Source organism: Felis catus, chromosome D1 (genome assembly GCF_018350175.1).
Source record: "Felis catus isolate Fca126 chromosome D1, F.catus_Fca126_mat1.0, whole genome shotgun sequence".
Classification (NCBI taxonomy): Eukaryota; Metazoa; Chordata; class Mammalia; order Carnivora; family Felidae; genus Felis; species Felis catus.
Window position 1 is genome coordinate 111,074,069 of NC_058377.1, and position 13,229 is coordinate 111,087,297.

A 13,229-nucleotide genomic window follows, 5' to 3' on the forward strand; every position below is an offset into this window, starting at 1 on the left:
CGAGATCATGACCTGAGCCGAAGTCGGTCGCTCAGCCACTGACTGAGCCACCCAGGCGCCCCTGGAGGCACTTGACTCTACGGTACTTGCTGGAAGGCGGGTTCGGGCCTGCACAGCCCGGACGCCCCCGCTAATCAGTGTCTTGACAAAGTGCGGATTCCATCATGCCTCTGTGTTCCCCTCCAGCAGCGAATGTAGAAGGTCTTACCGTTCCGCCTTCAAGGTCAGGGGCTCCGGGGGTGGCCAGCCCGGAGCATCTCTGTCATAATGAGGAATGTCTGGGGGGCCTGATGTCCTTGGAGGGCTGGCCATGAAGGAGGGAGGGGATGAGCTGCTCGGGTATAAAAGCTCACGGCCCCCAGATCCCCGCAGCGGGTGCTCTGTTTGGTCGGCTGTTCCTGGACGCCCTGTACGTAAGTTCCTCCGATAAGCCTGTGTCTCGATTTCTGTCTCCAGGTCTGTTCTTTGGTCTCACTGGGTTGTCACCCACCCGTGGCTTAGAGTCTTCCCGCTGTGTCTGCACAGGCTCCACGTGACTGCAGGCGACTGTTTAGGTACTGATTTGGTGGGACACGTGTGTGGATACCAGTGTCCCATTCACTCCTGGCAACGAGGTGCCTTTAAATGTAACCAGGCGAGAGACCTCATTCCGGACTCTCGTCCCCAAGCCGCACTTCTGTTACAGAAAGCGGCGTCTGCCCGAGTCTGATCAAGAAAACAGAGGGGCGCCTGGGTGGCTCAGTCGGTTGAGCGTCCGACTTCGGCTCAGGTCATGATCTCGCGGTCGGTGGGTTCGAGCCCCACGTCGGGCTCTGGGCTGACAGCTCAGAGCCTGGAGCCTAATTTGGATTCTGTGTCTCCCCCTCTCTCTGCCCCTCCCCTGCTCATGTTCTCTCTCTCTCTCTCTCTCTCTCTTTCAAAAGTAAATACAGATTAAAAAAAAAAAAGAAAAGAAAACAGACCCTCTCCTTGTGTTCCAGAAATAAGGACCTTTATGTGGAAATCGAGGCTTGTGTGAACGTAAGAGGAGGTTTGGGGGAAAGGTCTGGAAATCCCAGAGGATAAGGGAAGCAGTCCCTGTGCACCTTGACCCAAAGCCCCAGAGCAGAGGGGAAACACAGGTCAGGGAGGGGGCTGGAGGCCACCACCTTTGGCCACCATGGGTGGCCCGGGAGGGGTGTTCAGAGCCACCACATGGCTCCTCCCCAGGGCCACGTGGAAACCCCTGGAGATGTCCGTGAGGCTGTTGTACCTGGTGCCAAACATCTAGACAATTCTGCCTTACTTACACCTTACAAACCTTAAAAAAAAATTTTTTTTTTTAACGTTTATTTATTGTTGAGAGACAGAGACAGAGCGTGAGCAGGGGAGGGACAGATAGAGAGAGAGAGAGGGAGACACAGCATCCGAAGCAGGCTCCAGGCTCCGAGCCGTCAGCAGAGCCCAACGCGGGGCTCGAACCCACAAGCCGCGAGATCGTGACCGGAGCCGAAGTCGGACGCTCAACCGACGGAACCCCCGCCCAGGCGCCCCTTCATTTTCAAGGTTCCTGCTTTTGTTTGTAGTACTCATTGGCTCTCACGTTCCTTTCTGGTTTTGTTCTCATTTCTTAATTTCCTCTCCTGTTTTCAGTCTTTTTGCAGACACCTCTTTCGAAATTGTCCTTTTTGGGGCGCCTGGGTGGCGCAGTCGGTTAAGCGCCTGACTTCGGCTCAGGTCACGATCTCGCGGTCCGTGAGTTCGAGCCCCGCGTCGGGCTCTGTGCCGACGGCTTGGAGCCTGGGCCCGGCTTCGGAGTCTGTGTCTCCCTCTCTCTGCCCCTCCCCCGTTTGCACTCCGCCTCTGTCTCTCTCAAAAATAAACACCTCTTTAAAAAAAAAAGAATAAAATAAAAAAACCCAAACTTGCAGACACAGAACAGATCGGTGGTTGCCAGAGGTGGGGGGAAGGGGACTGGGGGACGTGAGCGAAGGGGGTCAAAAGGGACGGACGTCCAGTTACCGGACGAGCTCTGGGGATGCAAACGTCTTAAAAATAAGTAAACGGCCGCTCATTTTGAAATGTCACACGTCCTCCGTTTGGAGGGCGCGTCCTCGCGGCTGGTCTTCACGGGCTGGGGAGGGCCGTCGCTGTTCCCCGTCGTCTCTTTCGCGGTGTCTCTGTGTGGGTTTTGACCGTAGTTCTTTTTTCTGCCGCTTGGGTATCTCCCGGCGAGGTGAGGTTTTGTGACTACTGGGAAGGAGGCGGGGGGTGCCGCAAACTGTCCCTCTTTCCCGGACCCCTGCCCATCAGAGGCGACCCCAGCCGGTTCCTCTCCGAGGTTTTGCTTTGTCAGCTCAAGACGGCTCGGGCACCGAGACCTTGCCACCACCTGCTTGGGCTGATGGCCTGTGTGTCCCCTTCCAGTTCCCGCTCTCCTGCTCTCCGAGGGGGCCGCCAAGCTTGCCGGCCAGTCCTTGGCTGACTTCCCTTCCCGTCGTCTCCTGCGCTGGCTCGCAGCCCGTGGGCGACTCGCCCCTGCCCCCTCACACGTGCCGCCTCGTTCCGCCGTGCGTTTTGGGTGTTGCTCTCCCGAGGTGCCCTGCCCGTTTTGACAGGGCAATCTGGGGAGATCAAAAAACGATAGCATCACTGTTCCCTCTCCCCCCACCTGCCTTCAAGCCCCGCTTGCTAAACAGCGGCAGAAACATCTGCTCTGAAAGCCAAAGGGTTGATGACAGCTCGCAGCCGACCATTCTTCAATAGAAACAAGCAGCGCCAGAGAGCTGAGCACGAAGTCTGGGGGCATCCTGGTCTCTCCAGGCCCCCGGCACCAGACCGCAGAGGCCCTGCGAAGAGAGCCGCGAGCAGGCCCGCCATGTACTGTGGCTGGGTTGCGCACTGCTCAAGTGCGCCCGGCTGACAGGGTGGGTGAGGCTCGTGCTGCTTGCTGAGCCCTGGGTTCCGTCCTGGGGCTGCACCCCTACACCCCGACGGCTTCCCTGACTCTGGGGGAGGCTGCGACTTCCCGTCTTTGAGGCCTCTTTCTGCAGTGGGATTCCCTGCGGGAGGGGAGGGCAGCCGGCAAAGTGTAGGCTGGGCCCAAGGTCTCTCCCTGCACCCAAGTGAATGCACGTCCCCCTGGCTCCAAAGTCCCTTCCGGCAGAAATGCGGACTTTCCTCGCTTCTGTCCTCACCGGTGGTGTCTGTGGGCGCCCTGGGGAAGAAGCTTCAGGAATCAGAAGCAGGCAGACCCTCAGCCAGGCCAGAAGCTGGGCATCAAAGGAGCCTAACCAGTTAGGGAGCCGCTGGACCGTCCCGGCTCAGCTCAGGCGGGCAGTTCCTGGCAGAGGGACGCCCCTCCCGGAAGGGTCCCCTCAACCTTCCCAGCCCCGCCCCAGGCACGGACTGCTCAGTTCCCCGGTTGGTGCGGCCCCTTCCAACCTCCAGGCCTGTGCTCACGCGATTCTCTCTACCTGCTGTGCCTTGGAAACCTCCCGTGCGTCCTTCAGGCTCCAGCTCAGACGTCACCTCTTCCAGGAAGCCTTCCCGTAAAGCCTCGCTCCTCACCCACACTCAGTTCGTTACTCTTTCCTGAACACGGCCACTGCCCCACTGCTTCCGTTCAGCGTGGGTAGCTTTGGTCAGTCGTTCAACAAACGTTGGCCGAGTACCTACTACGGATTCAGCCTCCGAGGGGAGCCCCCTGGGGGTGGGTGAGACAATCCCGGCTCCTGGCCCCCCGAGAGCACGCAGTCCGGTCGTAAGTGCTCTGTGCCCGTCTGCCCCTTCCCGGGGATGACACCGTGGCGGACCCCGTGCTGACCCCCATGCCCCGTGAGGACCCCGCTTGATGCACGGTGAGTGTCTCCAGTGAGGCACCCACGGTCGGCTCTCTGCGGGGCTCGCACGGCCCATCAGCCCCCCGAGGGACAGGTGGGGACCCCGCTCCCCCCACAGAGCAAACCTTGCCCTTGAACCTCCAGGTCTCCTGGCCTGGCTTGGGCTCTTGCAGGTCAAGGCAGGACCAGTCCTCCCAGCCTGGATGATCACCAGTGCCTCCTTGGCCTCCAGTCCTGGGCGCCCCCCCACCCCCCTTCCAGACTCCAGGCCCTGGGATTCCCGGTCCTGGTCTCTGCCCCGTGGGCCTGGGACGTGCCCAGGAGCCCTGGGCAGCTGGCCTGGCAGCGAGCTCAAAGTCCAGGCCGCATTCTGGATGGTTCTGGGGTCTGCTTCCGTGCCTGCCCCAATCTCTCTTGCTTAGCCACTCTGCCTTCCCTGCAGCCCCGAGGCGGGCCTGCCCACAGAGCTTCCTTTCTGTGCTGTGGCACCCCAAACTTTTCTCTCCCTGCCTGGGCCTCATCGTGTCCCACCCACGGCCCTCTCAAGGCACGGGGTGTTGGCGGGGGACGTGTTTCTGCCACGTAACCCCTGGCACTAGTCCCGTGATCCCCAGGAGGCGTCCGGTCTCCTGGATGGGGGTGGGGGTCTGCTTCCTGCTCCTTCTCATCCACCACCCCAACCCCAGCCCACCATGCTTCGAGAGCACAAACCCCATCGGGTCTCTGTCCCCCACCCTGACCCTCCAGCAGCCCTGCCCTGGATCCACACCCTCAGCACGGATGCCGGGCCGCGCGGGGTCTGCTGCTGTCCCCTCACGTCACCTCGGGCCCTCCCCTCAAGGTCACTGTCCTCAGCCCGCTGTCGCTCCCTCCACACGCCACGCCTCCTCCTGCCCCACTCTGTGACCATCTCGTCCTCATCCTTCAGACCTCAGCTAAAATGTCACCTCCTCCCAGAAGCCCTCCTTGACCATCTCATCTAAAGATGGCCCCGCCACCATGCTTGATGTAATTTGCCTACCACAAAACCTACCCTTTTGAAAAAAGTTTATTTTCTTTTTGAGAGAGAGAGACAGAGAGACAGAGACAGAGAGAGAGGGGGGAGGGGCAGAGAGAGAGAATTTCAAGCAGGCTCTGCACTTTCAGCATGGAGCCCAGTGTGGGGCTCGAACCCACGAACTGTGGGACCATGAGCCGAGCCGAAGCCCGACGCTTAACTGAGCCACCCGAGGTGCCTCCCACATTTACCTTTCCAAAGTGCACAGTTCAGCTGTTTTTAGTATAGTCTCACGGTCATGCAGACGCCACAGCCGTCTAATTCCAGAACGTTCTCATCACTCCAAAAGAAACCTCGAGCCCACTGGCGGTCGGTCCCCACCCTGCCTCCTCCACGCCCAGCTCCCCCTACCCTCCCTCTGTCTCTGTGGACTTACCTACTCTGTTTCACACAAGTGAACCTGCCTTCCTCCACTCGGCAGAATTGTTTTTAAGACTCAGCTCTTCGCCCGGCTTTGTGGCTGAAAAATACGCCATTGCCTGGACATGTCCTGTTTTGTCTGCCCATCCGTCGGTCCCTCCGTGCACGGATGCCACGGATGCTTTTTCGTTTCCCCGAGTCCCTTCTCATTTCCGATTTCCTAGACGGCTCGCCGCCTCCGAGAGAGAAGGCCTGGCTGGGCGCTCCTCGCTGCGCCCCGGAGCCCCGCACACGGGGTGCTCAGCGAGCAGGGGCGTGGCGGGACGGTCGCAGCGGCTGCCCCTGGCTTCCGATGGTAGCATCGCGCGCTCGCGGATCCCGGCCAGGCTGATAGGACAGGGACAGGCTACGACAGCCTCTCAGGCAGGTGGGACTGTGCCCGGGTAGCTGGGGGCACATCGGCTTCCTTGACCATAGAGGGGCTCGTTCTGCGAGGTCCCCGCTGGGACTGAGCCCCGTTGCTGCCGGCTGGTAATGTGCCTTCTGTGGCTTCCTTCCCTTCCCTGGCTTCTCCAGCTTGCCTCCAGCCCTGTGTTGGGGGCTGCACCCCGGGCCCCCAGCCCAGGAAGACGTGCTTGTGCTTGGGTCTGACCTGGCAGGGCCCGGGATTCCGCCCAGCTCGCCAGCCTTCCACGTGGCCCGGACTCTCCCAGACCCTCACTCCAGGCTCGCCACCCTCGGGCCTTCTCCCCAGGGCGGCACCCCAACGCCGCACGCCCCGCCCCCCCTCCCTCCCCCTGTCACCCACAGCCCCTCCCTTGGCTGCCGCCCCGAGCCGCGCCGTCCCCAGCACCGCAAATGATGTGGGTCTCCCCAGATCTTTGCGTGGGTCACGTGTGAGAGCGCTGAGAATAGCAAGGCTGTGGCCTGGGCCGCATTTCCGTGTGCCAGGGGGGTGTCCCCGGGGCCCTGACGAGGGGGCTTGCTCACTAGCGCCCCTGCAGGCGGCCGCAGGCTCAGCAGCCCGGCTCTCCCAGTGTCTGGCCAGGTTGGCGGGGCCGCTGTGTGACTGCGGACAGAGCACGTGGCCCCTCTGAGCCTCAGTTTCCCCAGACACAACAGTGGGAAAATTTCTGCTCTGTTCTCAGCAGCGGTTTCGAGACTGGAGAGTGACAAGGGATTTGGGAATTCTTCGTTATCTTAAAAGCCCCTGAGCCCCTTCCTGTATTATTCCACAGCGCCTGAGGCAGTCCTGGCGTGGTAGGTGGGCAGCAGGTGGGTGGACGAATGAGTGAAGGAATGAGTAAAACCCACAAATAGGGGCGCCCGGGTGGCTCAGTCGGTTAAGCGTCAGACTTTGGCTCAGGTCATGATCTCGCAGTTTGTGATCTCGCGGTCGGATCCTCTGCCCCTCCCCCGCTCATTCTCTCTCTCTGTCTCTCTCTCTCTCTCAAAATAAAAATAAATAAATAGTTTATTTATTTTGAGAGAGAGAGAGAGACAGAGAGGGACAATCCCAAGCAGGCTCCACGCTGTCAGCGCAGAGCCCGATGCGGGGCTTGAACTCACAAACTGCGAGATCATGACCTGAGCGGGAACTAAGAGTCAGATGCTTAACCGACTGAGCCACCCAGGTGCCCCTAAATAAACTTAAGAAGCCCCATAAAGCCACCTTTAGAAACACCTACGTGGGCACATGCTCCCTGCTCGTGCGGGTAAGGAGGGACCCCAGCCCCGTGGGGGGGGGTGTGGTGAGTGGCCTGAGGTGCCCAGGAAAGAAGGGAATATGACCAAGAAGCATCCAGAGCAGGTGCAGGGTGCCTGACCTGTGACGCCTGTGTCTCCAGGCTGCAAGGACATTGGGCTCCTGTTGTGATCTCCCATATACCCCTGCAGCCTCACCAGGAAGGTTCCATAATTCCCCCTAGAAAACAAATGGGGAAACAAACAGCGAGGTTGTTGGCACTTTGCCCCAAGTAACATATCTCCAGGCATGTGTTTGGGAACCGAGGGGGGCATTTCTTTTTTTTTTTTTTCTTTAATGTTTATTTAGAGAGAGAGAGAGAGAGAGTGTGTGTGTGCACTTGCACAAGTAGGGGACAGGCAGAGAGAGAGAGAGAGAGAGAGACAACATGAGCAGGGAAGGGGCAGAGAGAAAGGGAGAGAGAATCCCAGGCAGGCTCCAAACTGTCCTTTCCGAGCCTGACACGGGGCTCGAACTCACGAACCGTGAGATCATGACCTGAGCCCGAACCAAGAATCTGATGAGCAGCCCACTGAGCCACCCAGGTGATTTTCAAGCCAAGTTTCAAGCAACCTCCAGGTGGGTGTCCTGGGAGAAAAAGTTCCCTGTCGACGGTGCAAGCCTCCGCCAGTGGCCCGGTGTGATGTGAAGCGATCCTCAGGCTGAGCCCGTGTCGGTGTCCCCACCCAGAGGACGCCCTTCTCCACTGCAGGTTCCTGGGGAGACTGGCAACCAACGCAGCTGCGTGGTGGGGGGTGTGTGCAGGGGGAGGCGGCGGAGAGGGCGCTGTCCCCCGGTGAGTCTCAGGTTTGCTGTCTTGCCTGGGGGCAGGGCAGGCCCAGGATTTCGTGCCAAGCCTCCCTGTCTCATCTACTCCGCCCACTACCGGCTCTGACTTTGCCCCAGCGCCTCCTCTGGGCTGGCCTCATCTCACAATCCAGGCCGGTGCCAGGGCCCCGCCTGGCCCCTCCCCAGGCCTGATGTGCTGTGGCCTTCCCCGCCCGGGGCTGAGTCACTGTCCCCCTTCATCCCGTGCTGGGTGGGTCCTGTGCTCGTGGACTGAGCTGAGGGCCGGTCGGGGCTGTTTTCGGACACGGTGCTTCTAGCCCCCTGGGGCGATGCAACCTTGGGAGGAATGTCACTGAGACCCTCCAGCCTCAGTTTCCTCATCTGCCAACAGGGAAGAGGGACAGCCGTCTTGGCCCACAGGACTGATGGGAGAACAGGCAACTGTGGTGTGGGAGATGACCTGAGGGGCACAGGAATGAACACGAAAACAAAGCCTTGTCCCCTCTTGTGGCTGGCATCCTTCAGAGATGAGCCCCCGCAGCCCCCCACCTGGTGTTCCTGCTTCCCTCCTGTGACCCCCCTCCCCTTGAGGGGGAGGGCAGAACCTGGAGACCCTCACCAACAGGACACAGCAGGAGTGAAGGGGCCGGGTTATAAGGACTGTGGCTGCTACCTTGTTAGTCCTCTCTCTCTGGCTTTTCTCTCTAGACAGCACTGACGACCGGCCGGGACGTGAACTACTCTAGCAAGAGGCCTGCGTGGCAGGGAACGGAGGCCCTCAGCCCTGCAGCCACCGAGGGAGACTTGAACCTCGAGATGGGTGCGGCCTTGCTGGACCCCTTGATTGCCGCCTTCGAGAGACTCAGAGCCCGGGCGGCCCGTGGCCAAACTGCTTTCAGATTCCAGCCTAAGAAAAACCGAGAGACAATTGATGTGCTGTTAAGTTTTTTTTTTTTGTTTGTGTGTTTGTTTATTCATTTTGGAGAGAGAGAGAGTGTGAGCCGGGGAGGGGCAGAGAGAGAGGGAGACACAGAACCCGAAGCGGGCTCCAGGCTCCGAGCCGTCAGCACAGGGCCCGAAGCGGGGCTCGAACCCACGAACCGCGAGATCATGACCTGAGCTGAAGTCAGACGCTCAACCGACTGAGCCCCCCGGGCGCCCCTTATGATTGATGTGCACTTAAGCCATCAAGTTTTGGGTTTGTTTGTTATGCAGCAGTAGATAACCAAGAAACGTACTTACTGCGTCTCGGAAAAAAAGATACAGTAGCGGCACGTCGTTTGGGTTTGCAGACGTTTATTGGGTGCAACGAAAGGGAAACGACTCTGTTTAAATCGACTGGAAGAGAACTATAACATAAAAGTACGAACGGCAAAGCTCGCGAGATGGCAAAGGTCGGGAGGGGCAGGGACAGTGACCGAAGTTCCCTAAGGATGAAGACGTTGATGGGACGCAGTATTGAAGCCACAGCGGGCATATTCAGTATTAGAAATAATTAGGGGTTGGGGCGCCTGGGTGGCACAGTCGGTTAAGCGTCCGACTTCAGCCGGGTCACGATCTTGCGGTCCGTGAGTTCGAGCCCTGCGTCGGGCTCTGGGCTGATGGCTCGGAGCCTGGAGCCTGTTTCCGATTCTGTGTCTCCCTCTCTCTCTGACCCTCCCCCGTTCATGCTCTGTCTCTCTCTGTCCCAAAAATAAATAAACGTTGAAAAAAAAAATTTAGAAATAATTAGGGGTTATGTCAGGGGCAGGTGTCTCTGCTTCCTGGCTCCTCTTTTTTAAATTCGATTTAATTTGAGAGAGAGAGAGAGAGAGAGAGAGAGAGAGAGAGAGAGAGAGAAGGTTGAGCCAGGGAGGGGCAGAGGGAGAGAGAGAATCTTAAGCCGCCTCCACACTCAGCTCAGAGGTGACGCGGGGCTTGACCCCGAGATCCTGGGATCGTCACCTGAGCCAACACCAAGCGTTGGCTGCTCAGCTGACTGAGCCCCAGGCGCCCCGCCCTGGTCCCTCCTGGCACCGCAGCCTAAATGTGTGCACTGTGTCCATCGGGGGAGGGACAGCTTTGTGGCCTGTTTACTGCAGCCTGGTGTCCGGTGGGGATGTGGGCACCCCGGTTCTAGGGCAGCGTCTGACTGTGGCACTTACCTCCGTTCTCTGGGCTGAGGAAGGTGGGCAGAAGGGGTTGGGGTAGGAGAGGAAGGAGAGGGGAGGATGGGGTGGAGGGTGTCGGATGATGTCACAGTCAGGCGATGGCTCTCCTGCAGAGTTGCCTCCCGGTCCGGGGCACCAGCAAGACCCACGGACCGAGCAGGTAGGAGGACTCGTGACCTCATGCGACTTCAGCTGCAGACAGACCTCGGCCGAGCCCTTCTCACCTCTGGCCTTAGTTTCCTCACCCCCAAATGCAGGGCAGAGGGCCTTGGGGTTTTGTGTGGCCAGAGCCAGCTGTGTTCGTCCCTTCCGGCTGGACCTGGGAAATGCCCTCAGCAAGCCCTCGTCCCCAGTTCTGTCTCCTGCATTGGACCGGAGGGACAAGGAGCCCTGAGGGTGGGCTGGTGGGCGGGGTGGGGCCCCAACACCCAGGCAGTTTCACAGAGCGCCTCCCCCCTGCCCCGCCCTTGACAGGTGTCACTTAAACGCTCCCAACATCCATATCGGTGTAATTTTCTCCCCACTTTACAGATGGGGAAACAGGGGCTCAGAGGGGAGGGAGACGTGCCCAGGGTCCCCCAGCTGGGTCACCCTGAGGGCAGAAGTCGTGGGGCTGAAATGCACGCGTCCCAAAGTGCCTGTATTTTTTTCGCTGCTGTGGCCCCAGCCCCTAACTAGCGCCTGGCGATCAGGAGATGCTGGTGAGCACTGGCTGGACTGGGCTGGACTGGGAGGAGGCGCCTGGTCGACCCCATAGGAGGCCACTGGGGCACAGACACGGGCTGTGACTCGCCTGAGACCTCCTGCTCGGCATCGTTCTGGTTTGACTGCCAGACTAGCACTGCTCCCTCCGCCCTGTGCCCCCCGGGCCGGTGTCCCCAGGCCCAGGAGACCCATCCACGGGACCACAAGGCTGGCGTGAGGACCCGGCTACCCAGAGGGCCTACCGGCCACTTCTCTCTCCGTGGGCACCCCTGAGTGCTTACCGAATATTAGTGACAAACTCAGCCCAGATGCTGCCCGTCCGCACCGCAGGGACAGCCTGGCTGTACCAGGGACAGTACGGTACCCTGGCATCTGAGAAAGTTTATTCCGGTCTTCCCTTTACCGAGAGCGCCTTCTACTAGCCGTGCATCCAAGCCAGGCTCCACACCATAGAGTCCGTGTAAACCGTGAACCTATAAACAAGCTGCCCGTTATGGTGCCAGCAAACGTGGGTTTACTCGGGAACAGCAGAGAATTGCAACCGGGGAGACAGGAGCCACAGCAAGGCCACAGGCAACTCTGCAGAGAGGACCCCTCCTTTGGAGAGGACGGAGGGAGATGGGTGGGACCGCGGTAAAGAGAAAGTTCATTGGAGCACTTTACTCCAAGTGCCCGGTGTCGTGGCTTCTCATTGGTTGAGCGGGGACTATCCCTCATTGGCTGGGCTGTCGCTGGGGGCGGAGAAAGTCTTCCTCCCGCTGGGGTAGGTTGCAGCTGCGGCTGTAAGTAAGGTACACGCTCTTCCTGTTGGGGTCTACGATTGACCACCAGGAGTGGTAGTGCGTGAGAGTCCCCTCCTTCTGTCCTCCCCACTCCATTTCATTTCCTTTTATTTTTAAAGATTTTATTTTAAAAATAAAGCCACTCAGTGGTGGGCTTGAACTCACAACCCCGAGAATAAGAATTGCATACCCCACGGACTGAGCCAGCCAGGGGCCCCTCCCAACTCCATTTTAAATGAGGTTTCCTTTATTTATTTATTTATTTATTTTTTATTTTTTTTTCAACGTTTATTTATTTTTGGGACAGAGAGAGACAGAGCATGAATGGGGGAGGGGCAGAGAGAGAGGGAGACACAGAATCGGAAACAGGCTCCAGGCTCTGAGCCATCAGCCCAGAGCCCGACGCGGGGCTCGAACTCACGGACCGCGAGATCGTGACCTGGCTGAAGTCGGACGCCCAACCGACTGCGCCACCCAGGCGCCCCTAAATGAGGTTTCCTTTAATTAATTTTCACAAAATGCTTATAGTGCCCTGCATTCCACTTGGGCCTCCGTGAGTTTGTACTCAGACCTAAAGGGAATTCCTTAATCGCAATTAAAGACAAATCCTTGGCGGATGGTGCATTTTTACAAAGTTCTGCGTGCATCTATTTTCTTTTTGCAGAATGAAAGTATCTTACTTTTTCCAGGTTTTAAAATGCATGCTTCGGGGCACCTGGGTGGCTCAGACGGTTATGTGAGACTTCAGCTCAGGTCATGATCTCACAGCTTGTGAGTTCGATCCCTGTGTCGGGCTCTGTGCTGACAGCTCAGAGCCTGGAGCCTGTTTCGGATTCTGTGTCTCCCTCTCTCTCTGACCCTCCCCCATTCGTGCTGTGTCTCTCTCTGTCTCAAAAATAAATAAACACTAAAAAAAAAATTTTAAATGCATGCTTCTTGTTAAAAAAAACAACAACAAACCAAACAGTCTATGATTTTTCTGACCTCCTCAGATAACCACACTGTTAACCTCCAGCACTTTTAAAAATGTGCCCACCGATTTGCTCAATGATTTTATTGTTATTTTGATTTGATTTGCATCCCACTGAGGTGAAGTTTGTTTCAAGCATCCGACATCTGTTGTTCCTCTGGTGAACTTCCTGTTCCAGTCCTTTGCTCCCCTTCCACCTAAGGAGAATTTAATGTTTTTCTTACTGATTTTTTTAATTAAAATAATTTTTGAAACACTTTTATTTTTGAGAGACAGAGTGCAAGCAGGGGAGGTGCAGAGAGAGAGGGAGACATAGAGTCTGAAGCTGTCAGCATGGAGCCCGACGTGGGGCTCGAACTTAGAAGCGTGAGATCATGACCTGAGCCGAAGTCGGATGCCTAACCGACTGAGCCATCCAGTCGCCCCTTATGGATTTTTAAAAAAAAAGTTTATTTATTTATTTTGAGCGAATGAACAGGGGAGGGTGGAGAGGGAGAGAATCCCAAGCAGGCTCCATGCTGTCAGTGCAGAGCCTGAGTCGGGGCCGAACCCAGGAACAATGAGATCATGACCGGAGCCGAAATCAAGAGTCAGACACTCAATTGACTGAGCCACCCAGGCGCCCCCTTTCCTTGCCGGTTTTTAAGAGCTCTGTGGGAGGCAGAATTTTGGCTCCCCTGACCTTCACCTCCTGGCATCACACTAGTGGTTAAGGTAGGATAACTGGCTAAAGGGATTTGCAGATGTAATTTAAGTTACTAATCAGCTGATCTTAAAATAAGATGATCCTGGGTTACCTGATGTGCCCAATGTAATGACAGGAGTCCTTAAAAGAAAGAGATGGGGCAGAA